This window comes from Macaca fascicularis, chromosome 17, assembly GCF_037993035.2.
Source record: "Macaca fascicularis isolate 582-1 chromosome 17, T2T-MFA8v1.1".
In the NCBI taxonomy this organism is placed as follows: Eukaryota; Metazoa; Chordata; class Mammalia; order Primates; family Cercopithecidae; genus Macaca; species Macaca fascicularis.
In genome coordinates, this window is record NC_088391.1 from 23,246,913 (window position 1) to 23,269,667 (window position 22,755).

The following is a 22,755-nucleotide window of genomic DNA, read 5'->3' on the forward strand; positions in this document are numbered from 1 at the left end:
CCAAAGGGTGATGAGATTCAATCTATATTTTTGGATGATAACAGATAAGATTGAGAACTAGGTTACACTGGTGAGTGGCAGACTGAGCTTAATGATATATTATCATTTGGTCTTTATATAACAAGACTGCTTCTCTACCTAGTTTTGGGTGGAAATAACTTGCACTGGAAGTTCCTAGGGTGTGGTACACAAGTTCTTAAATGGCTATAAAAACAGACAGTCCAGACACTCAGTCTCTCCTTCTTTCAGCTCTAATGTCATTGCTGTCTTGTATCCTGGAATCAGTTAAGTGTTGGCAAGGGAGAAATTCAGTCTTGTTCTGAGTCATGTGGGTGGACAATGGTGGTGAAGGGAAAAAAGCTCCTAGCAGAGGTTGGGCTTGCTGGAAATACAGAGATGGAAGTTCTCTGTTGCAAGAATAGTTAATGGCATCAGGATATAGGGTACAAATTGTCCTTTGAGGGTGGCCTGGCTTATACTCGGTGGCACTGGCTTCAAACCAACTGACCTTTGAATTATAAAGATGTCAATTCCTTCATGTGGTGACTTTCTTTTTTTTTCTTTTTCTTTTCTTTTCTTTTTTTTTTTTTTGAGACGGAGTCTTGCGCTGTCACACTGTCATCCAGGCTGGAGTGCAGTGGCACGAGCTCGGCTCACTGCAAGCTTCGCCTTCTGGGTTCATGCCATTCTCCTGCCTCAGCCTCCCGAGTAGCTGGGACTACAGGTGCCCGCCACCACGCCCGGCTAATTTTTTCTACTTTTAGTAGGGACAGGGTTTCACCGTGTTAGCCAGGATGGTCTCCACCTCCTGATCTCGTGATCCGCCCACCTCAGCCTCCCAAAGTGCTGGGATTACAGGCATGAGCCACTGCGCCCGGCCCATGTGGTGACTTTCATAGGTGCTATCTCCTGTAGGGTGGATTCAGGTGAAAATGAGTGGAAGGTAGGTGACAGTCCATGGGGTACCACCCACTGGATGTGAAGCACCTCAATGGGGTAAGGTGACATGTTAGATCCCTCCAGCAGAAGAGGCAGGCAGGGAGGTGAAGCCTGATTTGTGTATTGATTTGACTCTGCCTGCTCTTGTTGCTAAACACTGCATGCTTTCCAGGAACATGGAAGTGGGGCTGGGTGAAATCTTCTGCTTTGAGAAAGTCTTTTCCTGACTGGAGCAATCCTTAAAGGGAAGGTCACTTCCTGTCCATTGCTCAGTTAAGATCACTTTAGACCATAATAAAGTGTGAAGCCCTTGTTATCATCCACAGACATGGGTTTTGTTTTGTTTTGTTTTTTCATTATATACCCAGCCAGGTGCTAGCACAGGCCTTCCCAGAAACAATGGATCAGGACCAGTTCTAGTGTCTTCCACATCATAGAAATTAAACATCCACCTCATTTTCTGTTTCTAACTCAAATCTAGGGCATGTCTCCTGGTTTCAGGTCTTTCTACCTTGGTGATACCTGTAATTTGGACATTAATGCTGTCTGTCCCTGGAGCTTGATTGGTATTATTCTAAAAAGATCTTCTCAATTCATGCATTTATTTGTTCAACAGGTACTGGATTTTTTGAGTGCTAATGTGAGTCAGACACTGTGTGAGGCATTAGGAATATAATAGTAAACAAAGAGAACCTTGGGCCTGATGTAATGTTGCTTAAAGCCCAGGGTAGGATTAAAACATTAAATGAAGAATAACAATATAAAATGCAAAGCCACAACTGTGATAAGGCAAGGATGAAGTGCTATAAGGTGAAATTACATAAAAGGAGAATCATCTAGTGAGGGAAGTCTGAGGAGGCTTCCCTCAGGGGGTGATAACCCCACCAAGTTCTTCCTTCAGGAGTGGAAGGGCCTAGGTTTCTGGGCAGGTTGATCTACTTCCTACTAGAAAGTGAAGCAATATTTCCCAGGTCACACTAAACAATGGGCGGTAAAGGAGTCCCATCAGATTATAGTTCTAGTTCAATGGAGCTTACTCACCCTTATTCACATTACTGAGGGATGCTGAGGGATGCTCAAGTGACCCTTTGAAGGACAAAAATACAAGCTTCTCCAGAATAAAAAGAAAGCCAATAGATATACCCTGCTAAATGTATTAAAATGTCACTTAATATTTATAGAATATCACTGAAGTGTGGAGTCCCTTCCTGACACCTACTTCTTGTTGGACCAAATAGCCATTTTCCACTTACTTTGGGTACTTTCCCCACTCTGAAGGTTCTGTTCTATAGCCAGCCTGCTGAAGCCTGATTCCAATCACTTTTTCCAATTTTTCAAGGCCTTTTAGGATTTTTGAACAGTGGTTATTTCTTTTCTCCTCACAAAGAGACTTGCTATAAGTTGTCTATGACTAGAATTGAATCAGGTATTTAGTTACAACGCTGAAGAAGTGTTGAGGTGTAAATATAGTAGTTAAGGGACAAATTCTGCTTTCTGAAACTCCCAGGATGTAATTTCCAGCCATAAGCAAGGGTGCCATTTGGCATTTCTGGGTGGGGAGTCTGACTGACAAGCTCACTTCTCAGGAACAAGGAGCACCGGCCGCCTGGCACTTATTATTAGCAGCTGTGTGACTGGGCCCCACGGCAACGTGTTGCAAACTTCTCTTCAGAATTTCCCCAGCTAAGAGGAGATTCATGAGTCAGAATGTTGGGAACTGCACAGGCAAGTACATTGATCTTGAGGAAAATTTGTCTGGCTCATGAATCATAAAAATAAATAAGTGCCATATATTTAGAAAGAGGTATCAGGATGTGTGGGTGTGGAGAAATTGAAATGTATACAAATATACATACACCAAATCCTTCTTCTCCAAAGAGATCCCCTCAGAATGATGGCTTCCAGAGCACATGAATAAAAATGATCGCAATGAGTTTAAAATACTTAACATTATTTTGCAAATCATTAAATGCTGTACAAGTCATAACCCAGTGCACTCGCAAATTAAGCAGAGCTGATTGATAATAAAACAACAAATTAAGCAACATAGGGGAGTATTTGGCTGTTGTTCAGAAATTAACCAACTCTAACATGTAGGAATAATTAAAATAATTCCAAAATAATGGAGCTTATTTATGTTGGAAACTGGAAAAGATAGTCCAATAGTATTTATTTAAAATGCTTATACTTTGTACTTAAATTGTATATTTTTTCATGTCTATTGTTCCTTGTGAGCATCATTACAACCTCTTTTTTTACATGTTGACATGAGTTTATTTCGTGGTTTTGATTACAACCAAAACATGTTCATCATGAGTAACTCAAAGATGTATAAGGAGAGATATAAAATTAAAAGCAAAGTTCACAGGGAAATCCCAACTGAGATAATTATTGTTAAGAATTTTGTCAACATCCTTGCAGATGCTTCTAGGCATATATGCAGTAGATATCACTTAAATAACTTGCGCTTGCTACAAGGTTAAGACATTGTAGTATATGCATAGTCAACCTCTTTTTCTCCTACTCTCTGGAAAGGAAATTTTGTCTACTTAGCATTTTCTTCTTTCTCCACCTTATTTTTTGGATTGTGGTAATCAGTGAAGGGAAAAAAAAAACAAAGAAAGAAGGAAGAGGGACAAAAGAGAAGTGGCTGATCTGTTTGGGTATCATTGTGATGTCTTTGGTTGAGAGTAGAAAAGAGTATTGGGGAGGAGAAAGCCTTCAGGAGCTATTACAATGTGAGAATTAGAGAACAAGATGAAGAAGGTGGGATTATTTTAAGATGTTATTTTAAGATGTGGTGCTATGGGTTAGGAATTGTACGTTCTTTAATGTTTTCTGAAAATGGAGAGCCAAGGCTGAAATCACTCTGTAATGCCTTTTTGTTGCTGGGTTATGTCTGTGAATGTGACACTGTGCTGAATTGAACCACAGTGAAATCTGGAATTTATTTGATTTGCACATAAATGGGATTATATCAACCACACTGCTTTGTAATTCCTTTTGTCTTGAAAATATGTGATGGAGCTTCTATCTGAGTCAACGAATATGAATTACATAATTCTTTTCAGTGGATGCATAGAGTCTCTTGCATGAATACCTCGTATCTTTTTGAACTAGTCTCATGTTGGTGGACATTTTGGTTGTTTCTAATTGTGATGAACATCTTGTGTATACTTGCATATTTATGTAACTACCTCATAGGGATAGATTCTTGGATATAAATTTTCTGCATGAAATGGTATGTACATTTTAAATTTTATTACATAACACCGGCAAAAAGTCATGCTGATTTATATTCCTCTCACTGTGTATTAAAGTCCCATATCCACAAAAATCTCATTCTTGTCATTTATTAGTTGGTGAAGATTAGCACAATTTTGACAACATATCTACGGTACGCATATGAAGAAGCTGAAACCCAGAGAGATTGAGGGATTCTTGCCTAAGGTGTTAGAACTGATAGCGCTAGTTCATCGGCCTCTTTAGAGGTGCCATGTGCCTGGAAGATCCAGATGATAATACGTCCATCAGACCTTACAGAAACCCCCCACAGGGAAAAGGAAGATACTTAAAACTGACAAATGAAACAATTTCCAGTTCAATCCATCTGTGTAACAAGGGCATACACACCACTGTGACGAGATGATGTGTGTAAAAGTACTTTGTAAATCACGGGAGATTGAAGCAATGTTTGGGAAAACAATTACCCCTTTCATCTGGATAATTAGGACTGTGTATTTTAGCTAATAGACAGGAATTATAAATGTTTACGGTTTGACCTTGCATTTGAGTGTCATTTTTATGATCTGTAACTCGATAGCTAAATTCCTAGTAAATGAAGCATTTATTATAAAAAGTGCTGACACAGTACTAAATCTGGACCACTTTTCCTTGCAATAGCCTGATGATTAAAGGCCAGAATGTCCAATTCTGTGCTGTCTCATAGCAAATGTACTATAGGCAGTGTTCTTCCACTGTTAATTCACGTCCCCAGGTTGCCTCTGACCTTGGCCCAGGAGGCCTGTTGACTCCATGCTCATTTATACTCATTTTGGCTCTGGAAACACTGATCCAGACAACCCTTTCTGAGTTTATTTTACTTGCTCTGGTCCTGCTAGACTCTTAAGGAGTTCAGGCACCAGAACAGCTGTGTTTAACCTTGTCCATTAAGTCCTTACCCAAGAAACCCGTCTGAATTGGCAATGTTTCTGAAAACATAAATGAGGCCAAATTACAAATGGAGGAAGCATCTGGGTTAAAATAAACTGTCACCAGACAAAAGCTATCTGCTTCCATTTTCTTTCTTGTAAGAAAAACAGGTTACTAGCTTTAATCTTACTCTTAGGTAAAATGTGCTGTTCTAGTCTTTTTAAAAGCACTTGCCTCAGAATTTCTAATCAGCAATAAGAAGAGTGAGCAGGCCCAGTTATCTACTTGTAGTAATAAAGATCCACATTTATCTTCTGCAGCTCTCCTTTGGTATTCTTACTTTGAACTGGAATAGCACAGGAAAAGTGGATTGAGGACCGCACAATTGGAGCATGACTTGTGTTGCCTGGTAACTGAGCCTCTCCAGAGATTAGATTGTCAGGGTGTTTAGATGCACAGAAAAGCAAGCAAACAAACCTCCTACCTTCCTGGTAATTCTTTTATGAGGACAGAGCAGCTTCTAAAATTGGAAACCTAGATTAGGGGAGAAAATAGTTTCTATTAGGAGAAGATGAGGAATAGTAATTATCTTTAACGCTGTCAGGTGGCCTCACCATTTGTGAGTCATGGTCAGTGGGAAGTGGCCATGCTCAGTATGAAGAGTTTCATGTTGCTTTAATTCTGGGGACCCTCAGATGATGCTGCACAGGCCTGCTGATCTTCAGAAGCTGCCCTGCGCATCTGCAATAAAAGAGAAGACCTTCTAAGTCACTCACTGGTTTTAAAATAAGTAAAATAGAAGCAGGCTTTTAAGATATCCCTAAGGAGGGCACTATAGGATTTGTATTGGAAATGGATCTGAAGACTTAGGAGAGACTAGAAGATTAGAAATGCAGAGAGGCCAATTTGCTTCCACCAGCTAGTTTATAACTAAGTGTTGGCCACGTTACCTGCTTTTAGCTCCGCGTCTTCATTGCCCTTCTCAGTGTTCTTCTTCCCTAGGTCACAGAACGTTTTCCTGAATCGGATTCTGGGTTAAAGCTGCCAGTAGGAAGAATTCACATGAGATTTGAAAGGTGGAAGAGAAGGAGAATGTGTTTTTTCTTGCAACAGTCTTGGCTGGGGAGCTGAGATTTTCACTGAGGGCTTCCTTTGGCTCTGGGTTCCCGTGGACAGGCAGCCGATGTCATCAGCGGTGGTTTCTCTGTGATCCCTATACCACAAGGTCTCCTAAAGTGGCCTTCTTGACCTTTGCCTCCCCAGCTCTTTCAATGGTTATGTGAAACTCTAATTATGTACATTAAATATTGTTCAGCTCAAAATACATAGAGTCACTTCCCTCCCCACATACGGAGTAATTCTGAATGACATAAAGGCTTAGGCACGAAGGCCCAAAACCTTGGTCACCTATGTTGATAAATCTGAATTTTGATTAGCGCCAAATTATAGACCAATATATGTCTTACAGACATTAAAAAACATATGGTATAATTTCATTTTTATAAAGTTCAAAAGCAAACTAATTTGTGGTTTTAGAAGTAATGATAAGTGTTTATGTTTGGAAAAGGCTGAGCAGGGTGGGGATTGGATGGGCCATGAGAGAGGCATGAGATGCTAGTAATGTTTGATTTCTTCATCAGGGTTGTGCTTAGATAGTTGAGTTCTTTTTGTGATAATTCATTAAGCAAGATCATCATAATATGCCACTTTTCTTTCTTTCTTTTTTTTTTTTTTTTTTGAGATGGAGTTTCACTCTTGTTGCCCAGGCTGGAGGGCAATGGTGCGATCTCGGCTCACTGCAACCTTCGCCTCCCAGGTTCAAGCAATTCTCCTGCCTCAGCCTCCCAAGTAGCTGGGATCGCAGGAATGTGCCACCACACTTGGCTAATTTTGTATTTTTAGTAGAGATGGTGTTTCTCCATGTTGGTCAGGTTGATCTCAAACTCCTGACCTCAGGTGATCTGCCCGCCTCAGCCTCCCAAGGTGCTGGGATTACAGGTGTGAGCCACCGTGCCTGGCCAATATGCCACGTTTCTTTATACATATGTTAAAATTTAATAGAAATTTTATGCCTGGCCAATATGCCACGTTTCTTTATACATATGTTAAAATTTAATAGAAATTTTATTTAAAAAAAATTTAAAGCTGCTAGGAAATTTCATTTTCCTTGTGCCAATCCTAAAATGACAATTTAATTATTGAATCCAATCTTACTCTTTGACAGATGATACAACTGAGACAGCAAGAGACTAAGTAACCTGCTCAATGTCAACCTTCAAGCCCAGTTTTCCATCCATGTATAACCGGTTTAATGCGAGAATTTTAAAAATCAATTTTCCTAGTTATCTTTTCCCCCAATTTTTTTTCTATTTATAGTCAAATGGAAACAAACGTTGCATAAAAATAGATGGGAAGATTGACTCCAAGCTAATTTGTCGTCTCAGGCATTACTTAAGAAATGTCAAATCTCTAGTGAAAAGATCTATGAGTAATATCGGTAAAGAATGTGCCAAACTTGCCAAGGTATTTAGCATTTAGGAGTAGGAAGCAGAGGAGCTGCTTCAGCAGTGATTTGGATGTGGCTGTAAATCAAGCAAAAAAGCCGCATGTTGTAAAATGTCACCAAGAAAGGTAAGTTGGGTATTGCTTAAAAACTCACACCAGTTTTGTCCATTTGTCCATTTCCCACAGCTCCTGCTGCCACTGAACCACCTAGGTAGTCATCCCTGAATTCCTTAGGCCTAAGAGGCCCATCGGCTTAGCATTACTTTGCTTGCTGTTCTTGCCCAGAGAACATTGACTTACTGGTAAATACCCCCCAAGTGAACCCTACGTTACAGGGAGTTCCACCAAAGGAGGGCTACTTCCGGGAGAGCTGAGGATTTTACAGTTAACAAAGGACAAGAAGATTCTTTCTGCAGAGTGCTTCTCTCAGCTCCCCCTGGCTCCACCACCAGGGCCCAAATCTTAATATATTTTAGGACATTCTAGGTTCATTACAACACATATATGGTGTTGTAGTCTTTTAACCCATTACTTTCTTTTTTTGCTTTTTGTTTTTGAGATGGAGTCTTGCTCTGTCGCCCAGGCTAGAGTGCAGTGGCACAATCTCAGCTCACTGCAACTTCTGCCTCCTGGGCTCAAGAGATTCTCCTGTCTCAGCCTCCCGAGTAGTTGGGATTACAGGTGCACACCACCATGCCCAGCTAATTTTTTTTTTTTTTTTAGTAGAGGTGGGGTTTCACCAGGCTGATCTCAAGCTCCTGAGCTCAGGCAATCCACCCGCCTTGGCCTCCCAAAGTGCTAGGATTACAGGCGTGAGCCACCCCACCTGGCCAACCCATTACTTTCAAAAGTCAGCAATAGTGTGTGCTTTTGGCTTTTGCCTTCACTTTCCCTGAACTTGCATCCAGCACAATTCAGAAAAGACAACTTTTCGCAATCTGTTTCTTCGGTATACATGTGTTAAACTTTCACTATGTGCCTGTCAGTGGGCTAAGTGCTGAGGACACATAATGAAGAACGAACAGTCTCTGTCCCCAAGAAGTTCATGACTGGTTGCAGAACAGTCACACAAAATAATAGTTTAGCTTCAGGAATAAATTTTGGTGCTGCTAAAGCATATCATGTAGGTCCTAACTATGAATTTTAAATTCTGTTTTTTTTGATAGTCTTTGCTGGTGACCTTCCAATATGAGGCTTACTGCTATTTTGGATAAAATGATTTTTTTTTTGAGAATTCCTCCTGCTTGACTTCATTTAAATGTACCAAATTTGGGCATCATTTGGGAGCATCCCAAGTTCAGATGAAGAAGAGAATATACATATAAGAAATAGGCTGAGACTTCTTGTATGAAATTGATACTGACTAGAAGTCCTAGGAGTAGGGAATTTTATTGCAAGGAGCTAGAACTAAAACTGAAATTTGAAAAGAAATTTATAAAAACACTTCTATTTCTGAGCTGACCTCAAAATATATTTTATTGTGGGGTGTCCTAGAGTCCATCTCTGCCACCCAGCTCCATCCAGATCCTGCCCATAGCCATCCTGGGACAGCCCCAGGGTCTGGCAGAGGAAATTACATGGACTTCAACCCAAAAAGCCATACCCAGAGGTGCTGGGAGCCTCTTTTATTGCTGATCTTCAGAAGCTGCCCTGCGCATCTGCAATAAAAGAGAAGACCTTCTAAGTCACTCACTGGTTTTAAAATAAGTAAAATAGAAGCAGGCTTTTAAGATATCCCTAAGGAGGGCACTATAGGATGGCCCAGATCACCCCTGAATTGTCACTGTGATGAAAGCAAGACTCTGTCCTGGACTTGTAGATACTGCGAGGGAGGGGCATGGATATGTTTTCCTTACTGGCATACAGTAAACTAGACTCCTTCCTTTGAGATACCTATGAACTCTCAGAGAACCTAGAAAGTGGGACAAAGAAGAAATGGAGATTTGAAGTAGAATAGGCTGGATTTCTGAACATTTTGTGATGACTGGACTGTGAAATCCTGACCATTGCATTTGGGGGATTTGTATAGGGGGATAGCCTAGTTTTATCACAAACTTATAAAGTTAAAAATAGTTACTAAAATTAGAAGGATAGCATATGGTCTTCAAAACTAGAACCTTAAGTGATGGCTCGGTAGTACTCTCAAGTTGCACTGCCACCTAAGCTTCATGTAAATATAGCTGCCTTAAAGGTATACCATCCTGTATTTCTTTGCCTGACAACTTTGCTATTTTTCCATGATAAAATTGATACATCACAGAATTGTCCATACTGTTGGTCTAAAAGTCAAAAAACTTGGATCTAGCTCCAGTTTGACTTCTAGCCAGCAATGTGCTACTAGGCAAGTTACTTAACTTCACCTAAAGAGCTTGTTAAAAATTTAGGTGCCTGAGGCTCCAGATACACACTGTTTGAATGGGAAATGTCATTGAAGAATGCTGGTAATCTGTATATTTAACAAACACCTGGGTGATTCTTACTATCAAAGGACCACTAGATTTAATACCTACATTCTGCTGGTAGATATGTTCACCTTCCTAAAGAAAGGCATCAGAAATCTTTGTTAAATAACAGGACACCCAGGGGTCAAACAGTGGACTTTGCTTCCATTGGTTAACATCTGAGAAGAGCAAACGTCATTTTCTTGCATCAGCTTCTTTAATAAGCGGCCGATGATTTTCTGACAATAAACAATGGGGATTAGCTTTTTTTTAAAATCTCACTTGGATTTGAAGCGGAAAAAACCTTGAAGTCCTCCTCCACAAATACACGTTTACTAAATAGCAATGTTTCAACAAACCATTGAGATTTAAGTTACACCTTAATATTATTCTTCCATATTCCAAGTAGTTTGACCTGCAGATTTTTGTGGAAATAAGAATTTGAAACCCAGGAATAGGGAGTGGGTGGGAGGCAATTTCACAGGGTCTAGCAGATAACTATTGCCATGTTAACCCACATTTGCAGTGTGAAGAAACATTATTCACTGAGATTGAACTAAAAAACAGTCTTATTTCCCCACACATTTGTCCTGATCACTTTTCTGGAATCGTCATTTGTGCATCTTGTGCTGAGAGTCTGAGTGCAAAGAATAGACATTCTCTGCTGATGATTGAAAAAGGAAAGCATGGCAAGTGTCATAGGCACTTCCATCTAAGGAGACTGATAGCATTCTTTTCTGCTAAATAAATAAGAAAAAAAAGAGAAATATGTAAAATTTATTGTTTTTAAGCTCACTTTGTCACGTCCATGCCTGTGCATGCCTATGTATGTGTGCACCCATGTGTGCATGAATGTGTTTGTGCACACCGCAAATGTGAACTAAGCTGAGGCTGGCCTCCTCCAGATTACAACACAAGGCCTGGAGCAGTCCCCATTTACCCTGGCAAGTGAGTGCATGAGGATGCAGGGCAATGCCTGGCAAATTGCCGCGTGCTCTTTTCCCTGATATTAGCCTGGCTGGTGTGCCAGTCCCTGGGGAAATGCTGTTACAGGCACTGAAGGCTAGCCCTGTGAAGCCTCTCAGGCTGATGGATGGGAGTGAGTCTCAAAGATCTGTCAATCCCGCCTGTCAGAAGCCTGCCAAATGAAAGATATGCCAGGCTGACTCAACAAAAAGCTCAGCAACACCCAGCAGAAATGGCTGCTGAAGGAAGGGAAGGAAGATAGAATGGTGGGGGGTCGGGGGTGGGGAGAGGACACCAATAGCACTGGTTTTACATAGGAGGAACCTGTTTGACTTGTTAGGTCTGATTTCTGTGAACCAGTTTTTCTTGGTGTCATCTTAATTATCTTCTGTGCAAAGAAAAAAAGGCAGTGAGTGGCAATAATTAATTTGCATTGTCAATTGATTTTTTTTTCTTTCTAGGAATTCTTCTCACTCAAAAGCCATATTATATAACCATCTGTTTTTCTCTAAAGATGAATTCTGTTAGGTTTATTCATTTCTGTCTCTTCAGAAGATATATTAACATTGCCAATATTGAGCATCTGTGTGTGTGAAGGCAGAAAGAGAGAGATTGAGAGAGAGATTTGGTGGTTTTTCCTTTTTAAAACAGTTTTGTGTCCCTTGACACCATTTCTCTTGCTTTCTGGTTTCCAAACTCCAGTGGCCATTCTCACTTAGGAACAGATGCTATGCAAAAATCAGAGCCCAAACGTATCTTACTCTGAGGCTTAGATGGGAAAGAGAACCTTTCTCAAGGTGAAGATGAGGAATTCATGCAAATCAAAATTTCAGAGAAAGAGGTCTGCGTTCTATTCTTGCTGGCACTATCCTTAGAAGGCACATCAGTTAGCCACTCAGTTTTTATTTCTTTTCTTAGAAAATGGAGGGAGTGGCACATCCTCCCTTTTTTGAGGGGAAAAAAGAGGCAAGAACAAAGAAACACAGTCATTTTCTGCATTTCTACTTTTCTGATTTTGTCTTTTTGCTTATTTCATTCTCTGATAAAGGACCAGTATTCTCACCTCCTTTATCCCTTTATTGAACAGTTTCTGCTAATGTCTGAAAAGGCAAAGAAAGTATTTGCATATGTACAATCGAGGGCAGTGGGCATGCTTGGCAACTACTTGGTCCATGGTGTTCTACTCCAAGACTGTCTTCTGGAGTAAGCTCTGTCCAAAGTTAGGAGGAGGGTGGCTGTTTGGATATAAAAATTGGCTTACAAAAGCAATTGCAACAAAAGCAAAAATTGACAAATGTGATCTAATTAGACTAAAGAGCTCCTGCACAGCAAAATAAACTATCAACATAGTAAACAGACAATCTATAGAATGGGAGAAAGTTTTTGCAAACTATGCATCCAACAAAGGATCTAATATCCAGCATCTCTAAGGGACTTAAACAAATTTACAAGACAAAAAAGCCAAACAACTCCATTAAAAAGTGGGCAAGGATATGAACACACACTTTTCAAAAGAAGACATACATACAGTCAACAATCATTTAAAAAAAAAAAAAGCTCAACATCACTAATCATTAGAGAAATGCAAATAAAAACCACAATGATATACTATCTCATACCAATCAGAATGGCTATTATTAAAAAGTCAAAAAATAGCATGCTGGTGAGGATGTGCAGAAAAAGGAACACTTATACACTGTTGGTGGAAGTATAAACTAGTTCAACCATCGTGGAAGACAGTGTAGGGAATTCCCCAAAGACCTAAAGACAGAAATGACATTCCGCCTAGTAATCCCATTACTGGGTATTACCCAAAGGAATATAAATTGTTCTGTTATAAAGATGCATGCATATGTTCACTGCAGCACTGTTCACAATAACGAAGACATGGAATCAACATAAATGCCCATCAATGATAGTCTGGACAAAGAAAATGAGGTGCATATACACCATGGACTACTATGCAGCCATAGAAAGAATGAGATTGTGCCTTTTGCAGGGAGATGGAACTGGAGGCCATTATCCATAGCAAGCTAACACAGGAACAGAAAACCAAATACAGCATGTTCTCACTTATAGGTGGGAGCTAAATGATGAGAACACATGAACACATAGAGGGGAAATGTGTTCACCCAGCAGAAATGGCTGGGGAACAACACACACTGGGGTCTATTGGAGGGTGGAGAGTAAGAAGAGGGAGAGGATCAGGAAAAATAATTAATGGTGCTAGGCTTAACACCTGGATGATGAAATAATCTGTACAACAAACCCCCATGACACAAGTTTACCTGTGTAACAAACCTGCACATGTGCCCCTGAACATAAAATTACTAAGGAAGAGAAAAAAGTACCTGAATAAAAGGAGCAATACAAAAAGTAAAATAAAAAGTGGCTTAAAGCTGACCTCTCCAAGCCTCCCTCACAGTCCCTTCATCCTGTAGTGTTTGCCCCCAAAGACACTGGATCCTCCTAACTTCTTCACACTCTTGACCCAGTGAACTTCTAGAGCAGGGTGGGAGGCAGAGTTGCGTGGCAGCCACCACATGTCAGCCTCTGAGTGCACTCCCTGCCACATTTCCAGAGATCCCTGTCTCCATGCCCCACCCCTCATAAAACCTAACAGAGCATCCTGTGCGGAGTAAGACTAAAAAGTGTCTGTTGAGTTAATGAAAAAGTGAATTAACTAGTTGATGTTACTTTTCTCAGTTTACTCTGAGTGAAAATGAGCCAGGAGAACATACTGTACAAGTAAATGAAAATCAGCAGGTTATTTTTTTATGCTCTAGAGAATGAGCGAGGCGATCTGAGAGGAAGCCCTCCGGCGAGCCCCTGAGCGCCTCGGGCCTCGGTAATGAGATGAGGTCTAGAGAAGTTCAGTGGCCCAGACACTGAGAAAGGAGGCTTCTTGGGATTCTAGGACTTTCTGCTCTGCTAGCTCGGAAATCCTTGAACAGCAGGATCAGTGGTGATTAGAAAGGCTGTCGAAGGAGAAAAAATTCTCAGTTTCACACAGGGCTGGCTGCTCTCATCCTCACTGTGATCTCCAGAGCTTGTGGTTAGAAGATTCCTTTAGCAAACGGTGAAGAAGGGTTGTAACTGTACGTTTGACTGGAGAATTCTATAGGCTTACCCCGAGGCGTGGATTTGTGCTCTGGCTATGGAGATAGCAATGCCAGGGCTGAATGCAGGTGTCATCTCTAGAAACATGGATTTAAGTTTTGTAATAGCATACGGTGTTCTTATCATGTCTAACCTTGGAATATTGGAACTGAAATCTTCTCTGACCTGCTATGTTCATGTTTAAGGCATTACCTTTGGGCATCATCTTTATGGTAGCTCCTTGCTTACACACTTCTTTGAAGTCCTTTTTTTAGCGGCAGAATGCATCCGAGTCATGTGGCACCAAAGTATATTACCAGCAGTGAATCTCTATGGATCTACAGCAACCTTAATTCTTTCCTCCTCAGAAGAAATAATTTGATCAAGAGGCATAAGGCAGAGTGCTGAGGCAAGTTTTAGAGCAGGAGTGAAAGTTTATTAAAACGCTTTAAAACAGGAATAAAAGGAAGTAAAGTACACTTGGAAGAGAGCCAAGCAGGTGGCTTGAGAGATCAAGTGTGCATTCTGACCGTTGGACTTGGGGTTTTCTATGTTGGCATGCTTCCGGGATCTTGCGTTTATTCCCTTGGGGTGGGCTGTCTGTATGAGCAGTGGCCGGCCAGCACTTGGGAGGGGATCATACGCAGTGTGTTTACTAAAGTTGTATGCATGCTCACTTGAGGCGCACTTCCCTTACCAACCGAATGTTCCTCGAAGGTCATATACCAGTTAAACTCCACCATTTTACCTCCTAAAGAGCATGTGTGAGCCTGCTCTCCCAACTCCTGAGATCTTATCAGGAAGCTGCTGATCACCCACTTCTGGTTTTTTCTCTCTCCTGGGAGACTGCCTTTCCCTGGCGCCAACTGCAACCAATAATTATTTTAGAGAGATAGTTAACAACCACCTGACATCACCTGATGGTTGCCTGATATTCCTGGTTGGTGGGGGCCCTCTCCTGCTCTGCTCATGTCTGACTACCTACCTACTGTAACAGTGTCTGTGTTATCTTTAATATGTGAGCAAAATGACAAAATGCCATTGTCCTTTAGAGATTAGCAATATGGAAATATTATCTATTGTTTTATCATTTGAGTCAGAAGAGGCATCTGAGGATCTGTAATAGGCTACACTAAATGTAACAACAGAAAAGCAGTTTTTCTTTCAAGGGTATATTTGCTTATCAACTTTCTGGAGAGGCTTTGGGTAAAACACAGCTGTTTTGGACTTCTGTCTCCTTCAGCCAAGCACATTGGTGCATGCTCATAGCTCACCTCCTTGTGCTTATGACGTTCTGAAAATGTTTTCCAGCCCTTAGCATACCCTTTTCTCATGGAGCCAGTCTCTTGATTCCTTGAAATTTTAACATTTGAAACATATCCTAAAACTTCTGGCCTCCTTGAAGCCTTTTCAGAAAACCCTTCTCTAGATCGCTTCAGATTTGGGTTGGCTCAGTCAGAGCTTATTTGAAGCCAAAGCAAGCTACATATGTGACTTCTGTGTCTTATTTGCACATTGTCAAATCTTTTTCATTTAACCTGGGCTTTGGGCCTGTGCCACATGGGCAAGGAAGTCCTTTGATATTGCCGTGATCTTGAGAAGCATGTTCTGCAGATGGTGGATGATGTTAATGGAGTCTAACTAATCAACAGGTTTAACTTGGCGAGAGGAAATGAGACATGAAGGCCCAAAGGGTGGCTGATAAACAGGCACAGAGTTACCTGAATGGGCTGTGTTCCATTTTAAGGTTCCCGGTCCAAATGCAATTGAGAACTGTCGTGGCTCAAAGCCCTAGTATCACAACTGACGGCTATTTGGCCATTTCCTGCTTTGGGCTCTTAGTTCAGTTACTAGAGGACATATACCCTGCAGACTTCAAGTTACAAGTATAAAGAAATCATATCTTTAAAAAAATACAGTTTCCAAAAATATAACGTAACTAAATAAAACCCAGTGCTGAAGGCAGGAAGAAAGACCAGTCTCTTAATGCTTAGTTGAAGTAGCTGCCGCAGCACATGGGACATTTTGTTTGTTTCTTTTATTGAAGACAGATTGGAGAAATGAGGAGCAGTTGAGTTTGGGAAATTAATTCTTGTATCATGTTGTCAAATCTTGTAATATTTTAAATGCGAGATTACATGGACATCATCTGGGAACTAGCAGCTATAAGGCAGCAGGGAATTGATGAGGAAAAGCAAAACGTTCTCGAGTCAGTCATTAAATCAGTTTTCCTGAACAAAGGGTAATCCTGTGTTACACGCATTCGGGGTTACAGAGTGAACGATGTGTTCTGCATTCTCATGGACACCAGGGGCATAATCTGACCCAGGTGTAACCCAATCTATGAATAAAAAGGTGCTTTATAACAGGGTTTAATTGTACTTGTCTGGAATTTTGCCTCTCCTTCCAGTTGTGGGATTTAATTAATCCTTACCCAGAGGTCAGTCACTTCGAGACAAATGCCATAAAAGGGCAGAGAATTATCTCACTGTGAATTACAGTTAAGCACAGCCAGTTTTCATTTTATTACTATTATCAATTGTTTAAAATCTTTGCTGAATGATTTCATTGTACATGTGCCTTCAGGCTTTCTACAGCAATTTGGAAAATACATTACAGAATAAACCACAAGATTATTAAAATGACTTTAAATAGTATAAGGCCTATTTTCAAAGAAGGTTGTAATATCCATATTTACTCATATTTCATCTCATTATGTAATTATTCACACTCTGTATTTTGGGGATAGAATTTATAAGCGCGTGTTCCTACCTAATTGTCTCACCACTTCCCCCTTAATTTTTTTTCTTTTCTTCTTTTCTGTTGAAGGAACTCTGACTTCTAGCAAGAGCTCTCGGGAGAATTTCAGAACTAGAGGCTGAGTGATCTGGATAAAAACACTGAAATCCCTTTTTAATGTTCTTTCCTTTCAACATATCTAATTTTTTTCCTTCCAAAGAATACCTTTGGAACAAAATGGAGTGGGTTTGTCCTCACCACAGTTGGCAGAGGCTTAGATTAAAGCTTTCTTCCTATTGCCCTTTTATTGCCAGTTTCTTACCTGTTTCTGCCCCCTCCTTTGCTGAGGTGATAGAGATTGGGCTGTGACTGCTGCTACTGCCACTGAGCGAAATTAAGAAGGGGAAATTAAGAAGGGGAGGACGTGCCTAATAGCTCCCTCCAGACATCTGCTTGTGCTTCGGATCCCCATAACCCTGGGGGAATGGAGAGCAGATCTGAGGTGATTTGCCTGAAGCCGTTGCTTGGTAACCCGTTTTGAACCAAATGCACTGAAGTATTAAATATAAAACTTGAAAGAAAAGGAAATTTAAAATAAAGCCCACCTTTTAATCACTGCATATTTTCCCCTCCTCCTTTTCTAATTCATCTTTCCTTTTTATCTCTTCAGATAAGGGGTCAGAGGTATATTTCAATCAAGATCTTTACCACAATCCCTTCTTTATACCCAGATAGAGGGTCGGATGTGGGAGGATGGTTTGTCACAAAAATATAAAATAACTTGCCGGGATAAGTTGCCATAGTACAAAGAGTGCTGCATGTACAGCCCGACCACCAGTGTTCAAGTTCTAGCTTAGCTATTAACTATTGCAATTACTTAACCACACAATTCTTCAGTTTATTAAGTTGCAACATGGGTGATATGGTTTGGTTCTGTGTCCCCACCCAAATCTCATCTCAAATTGTAATCCCCACGTATGGAGGGAGGGACCTGCAATCTCCACATGTAGAGAAAGGGAGGTGATTGTTTCATGGGACAGTTTTCCCCATGCTGTTCTCGTGACAGTGAGTGAGTTCTCACAAGATCTGATGGTTTTTATAAGTGTTTGGGAGATCCTCCTTTGCACCTCTCTCTCCTGCCACCATGTGAAGAAGGTGCTTGCCTCCCCTTCCGCCACCATTGTAAGTTTCCTGAGGCCTTCCTAGCCAGACAGAACACTAAGTCAATTAAACCTCCTTTTGTTTTTTTTTTTTAAACAGAATCTCTCCCTGTTGCCCAGGCTGGAGTGCAGTGGCATAATCTTGGCTCACTGCAACCTCCGCTTCCTGGGTTCAAGTGATTCTTGTGCCTCAGCCTCCTGAGTAACTGGAGTGGCACGCACCACCACACCCAGCTAATTTTTGTATTTTTAGTAGAGATGGAGGTTTGCTATGTTGGCCAGGCTGGTCTTGAGCTCCTGGCCTCAAGTGATCCACCCGCCTCGGCCTCCCAAAGTGCTGGATTACAGGTGTGCACCACCATACTTGGCTCTGGTAGTATCTTTCTAGCAGTGTGAGAACAGACTAATACAATGGGCCTAATATTATTCTCAAACATCTTTTTCTATTTCACAAGTATTTGGTAATTCAGAAATGATATAAATATTATATAAAACTTAAAATGAAAAATACTATAGAAATGTATTGTGCATGTTAAAGGAGCAGTGTCATATTGATTTTGTTTTTTTCTCTGCTTGTGTGTTTCTTCTGTTATACCAAGCAAATAGGAATAATCTAATATTTATGTTTCAAGTACCGTGCTAAGCAGCTTGCATGTATTATTATTTATATAACTATTGGGTACTAGTACCATATCTATTTTGCAGACAAGGAAACAAAGGCACAGATAGGTAAAATAGGTGACCCAAGGTCACACAGTTGGTAGTAGGTCCTGGAGTGGTATGAATTTTGCTGCACCCCCAACCCAACAAAAAGATATGTCCAAATCCTAATTCCTGGTACTTGTGAATGTGGCCTTATTTGGAAAAAGATCTTTGTATGCGATTAAATTGAGGCTCTAGAAATGAGGTCATGCTAGATGAGAGTGGGCCCTGAATCCACTGTGAGTGTCCTTCTAAGAGACTGATGGACGCACAGACACACAAAGGGAAGATGGAGATAGAGATTGGAGTAACAGTGTCACAAGCCTAGAAATGTCTGGGGCCACCAGAAGCTCAGAAGAAGCAAGAAGGGATTCTTCCCTAGAGCCTTCAGAGGGAGCATGGCTCTGCCAACACCTTCCTTTAGGACTTCTAGCCTCCAGAACTGCCAAAGAATAAACGTGTGTTATTGTAAGCCACCCAGTTGGTGGTAATTTGTTGAGCAGCTTTAGGAAATGAATACAGGGCCCAGGATTGAAATTGAGGGACTCTAACTCCAGAACATGAACACTTGATCACTTTGTTTTACTTTCCCTTTTTATTTGAAATGTAAGTAAATTTGGGAGAAAAGAAAATTATCCAAGTGAATGTGGTTATAATTGTTTTTGGTGAAGTGGAATGGTTAATTAGATAAGTGTTTTGTCACACAAGCTAAGTTGTTGTGTAGGGGTGGGATTGTTGGAACTCTTAGTTTTTTAAATGTCCAGTCCAGAAGTTGCCTGGAATACATTTTTAAAAATTAAAGACATCTTTTTGAAGGATGAAATAAATAGTGAATTAATACCCAGCAAAGATAAATAAAGTTACTAATGAGTAAATGCAATTAAAGCAAAATACAAAAAGATTCTACTTGATGAGGTGAGATTTGTATTATTATTATTATTATTATAATGATTATTAGTCATTTAAAAAATTAATAATGACAATACCAATTTTTGATTAATATTGTCTTGTGTTCTAAGAGGGAAAAAATTATTGGATAGTTTGATAGTTTGATACTGAGCTTTTTGGATTAGACTAAAACTTCTCTGAAAAATCTAGCATTTCCTAGTGATACGTTATGTATTTTCTTCATGTAAAAGTTATCGTTTTGTAAAATATTTTCTCCGTTTTTACTGATTTACAAATCTACTTTTAAAAACTTTAAAAATGTACTTCTCTGGTGGTTGAGAAAAGCTCTGGGTGAAGCTTGCCTCTTCTCTTGTCCTTTTCTTCTGTCTTGCCTCTTTACCGATCCACTTTGCACAATGCAGCCCAGCTAGAAGGCTCAGAAGCCACACTTTCCATGCGCCCCACCCACCTTTCTCTGAGGGACAAGAAGGACCAAAAAGCTTTAGCAAATGAGCAAGTGGGCACCAGCACCAGGGTCCCAATCCACCTATGGAAGTATCCAGAGCAGCTACTAAGCTATGTCTTTTTATGCTCAGTAAAATCTTAAGTCTATGTGAGCTAATTCCCTATCTCCAAGTTTTCTCTTCACCTCTGATCTCACATTTGCAACTCTCTGTTGCAGTCCTCCCCTTGGTTTCCCCGCTAGTCTATCAAATCAAACGCCCTTTTTGGAGTCCTTCCTTCTTTATCCCCTCCCAACATGACCCTAACCTGGACTTTTTCTAAATTACTAATTTCTGTTAAAGGCACCACATTCTCCCTGGAATGGAGGCTCACAGCTTTGCCATCATCTTTGATTCTGACCCCTCATTGTACGTGCTTCCAGTCAGTTACCAAGAGCGGTTAAGCATATGCCATAATGTCCTTCACACTGAGAGGTGAAGCCAGCTGGACTTCCTGGTTGGAGTGGGGACTTGGAGAACTTTTCTAACTAAAGGATTGTATATGCACCAATCAGCACTCTGTGTCCGGCTAAAGGATTGTAAGTGCACCCATCAGCACTCTGTAAAAATGCACCAATCAGCACTCTGTGTCTAGCTAAAGGATTGTAAATGCACCAATCAGCCCTCTGTAAAAACGCACCAATCAGCACTCTGTATCTAGCTAAAGGATAGTAAACACACCAATCAGCACTCTGTAAAATGGACCAATAAGTGCTCTGGAAAATGGACCAATCAGCAGGATGTGGGTGGGGCCAAATAAGGCAATAAAACAGCTGGCCAAGCGCGCTAGTGGCTGCACTGTGCTAGGGGCCTTTTCCATGCTGTGGAAACTTTGTTCTTTCGCTCTTTGCAATAAATCTTGCTGCTGCTCAGTTTTTGGGTCCGCACTACCTTTATGAGCTGTAACACTCACCGCGAGGGTCTGCGGCTTCATTCCCGAAGTCAGCAAGACCACAAACTCATCGGAAAGAAGAAACTCTGGACACATCTGAACATCTGAAGGAACAAACTCTGGACACCCCATCTTTAAGAGCAGTAACACTCACTGCGAGGGTCCACAGCTTCCTTCTTTAACTCAGTGAGACCAAGAACCCACCGAAAGGAATACTGGATAAGCATTCAAACCATCTTCTCTATTCCCACCGTCATTACCTAGTTTGGCCTCTTAGTGCTTCCTGCCAAGGCTATTGAAACAACACTCCGCCCCCATGCTTAGACTTTCCCACATCCATTTTGATTGGCCCAGACCTTGTCATTCTATTTATTAAATATTTTAAATATCCCTCCTTTCTGTTTCACTAACAACAGATGAAAGTTTGGTATTAACAGAGATGGTAAGGGAAGACATTAAACCCCACTTGAGCAGGGCTCCATCCAATTCTTCCCAGCTTGGGTTGGCCTTTCAGGATGGGTGCTCTTATCCGGAGTTGGTGGTCTGTGATCACAGAAAACTCACGTTGATGTCATTTTCCCTTAAAGGGTTTCTCATGCTGAAACACACTATTTCCCATTATTCTGTTGTTTAAAATACCGCTGCAGTCCTTGTTTCTTAGACATTCAGGACCCTGCCTAGGCTTCAAATATTTGAATGAAAAATTAACAAAGGTAGTGAAGTAATGGGTTCCTACAGATTTATTCTATGATTTAATTATATATTTGGCAGGAAGTTACTTACCCAGAGATACCTCTTTTCTTCCAGAAAGGACAATTCTTTCTGATAATATGTCTTGCTCGAGTTGTTGCCATTCTTCCTCAGTACCCCTCCACCATGCTTGAACTCTTGACATCCTCCAAGTAAATCCAGAGATCTCTCTGGAATCGCTAAAGTTACTGTTTTTGTTGACAGTCTCACTATTGTCTGCTGAAATTTTACCAGTCAATTCAAGTGACAGTCGGAGGACACAGTAGAGAAAATGTTTCCATAATCAGAGGCCTTAGTGATGTGTAGTCATCAAGCTTCAGAGGGGCTGGAAACTCAAATAGGTTGAGAGTTGGTGAGGTCGGACATGAACTCTCAGCGCACTGTCAACACCGTGGGTCCTGCCAATTTCTTATACAAAATACCACTGTTTTTCTCTAAAGTGGTTTATATGCTCAGCAGTAAAGCTGAGGTATGCTCACGGTTTGTTTCTGTGCTGTATTTTGGGACGGGGTTTGTCCTGTACAATCCAGAGGCCTGGACTGGGGGGGCACAGTCTTTTCACAGGTTAATGCTTTAGGTGATTGGCAGGTACGACAAGTTCCCATGGCTCCTCAGCTGACTTTTGGGCTCCAGAGTCCAAGCTGCTTTGTTCATTATTTCCCACTGTCTTGTCCCCCTTCCTTGCTCCTCTCTGGAGTGAAACTGTCTCCCAGCCTGTTGGTACCCTATCACTTCTCAGAGCATTTTCTGTTTAACCAAAATCAAATAAAACAATTGCAACACCAAAACTCAAAGAAACAGAGGATGAAATGATGCATATGTGTAGTCAGAAAAGCAGTCCCTGGGTCTTAAAGGTGTTGTGCAAATTGAGTTCCTACCCTATATTCATCTTATGTTTGAACTTTTGTGTTCTCATTGAAATTAACCTTGTTCTGTTCCCTCCCGAGGTTGGAGCTTAAGCTCCCAGCTGTGGCTGGTAGCTGTTCCAAGATGTTTCTTTTACGTAACCTATATTTTTC

At 40.8% G+C, this 22,755-nt stretch overlaps 1 protein-coding gene and 1 long non-coding RNA gene across 3 annotated transcripts in view; one reads left to right on the forward strand and one right to left on the reverse strand.

Moving 5' to 3' along the window:
- The window catches only part of LACC1 (laccase domain containing 1), a 145,781-nt gene that overhangs the window by 92,604 nt on the left and 30,422 nt on the right, over window positions 1-22,755 (forward strand). The gene's annotated exons all lie outside the window — the stretch shown is intronic.
- The window catches only part of LOC102116201 (uncharacterized), a 176,331-nt gene that overhangs the window by 15,168 nt on the left and 138,408 nt on the right, over window positions 1-22,755 (reverse strand). Inside the window, exon 6 of the long non-coding RNA XR_006693745.2 lies at window positions 5,576-5,832. This is a non-coding gene — a long non-coding RNA (uncharacterized lncRNA). The remainder of the gene's footprint in view (window positions 1-5,575; window positions 5,833-22,755) is intronic.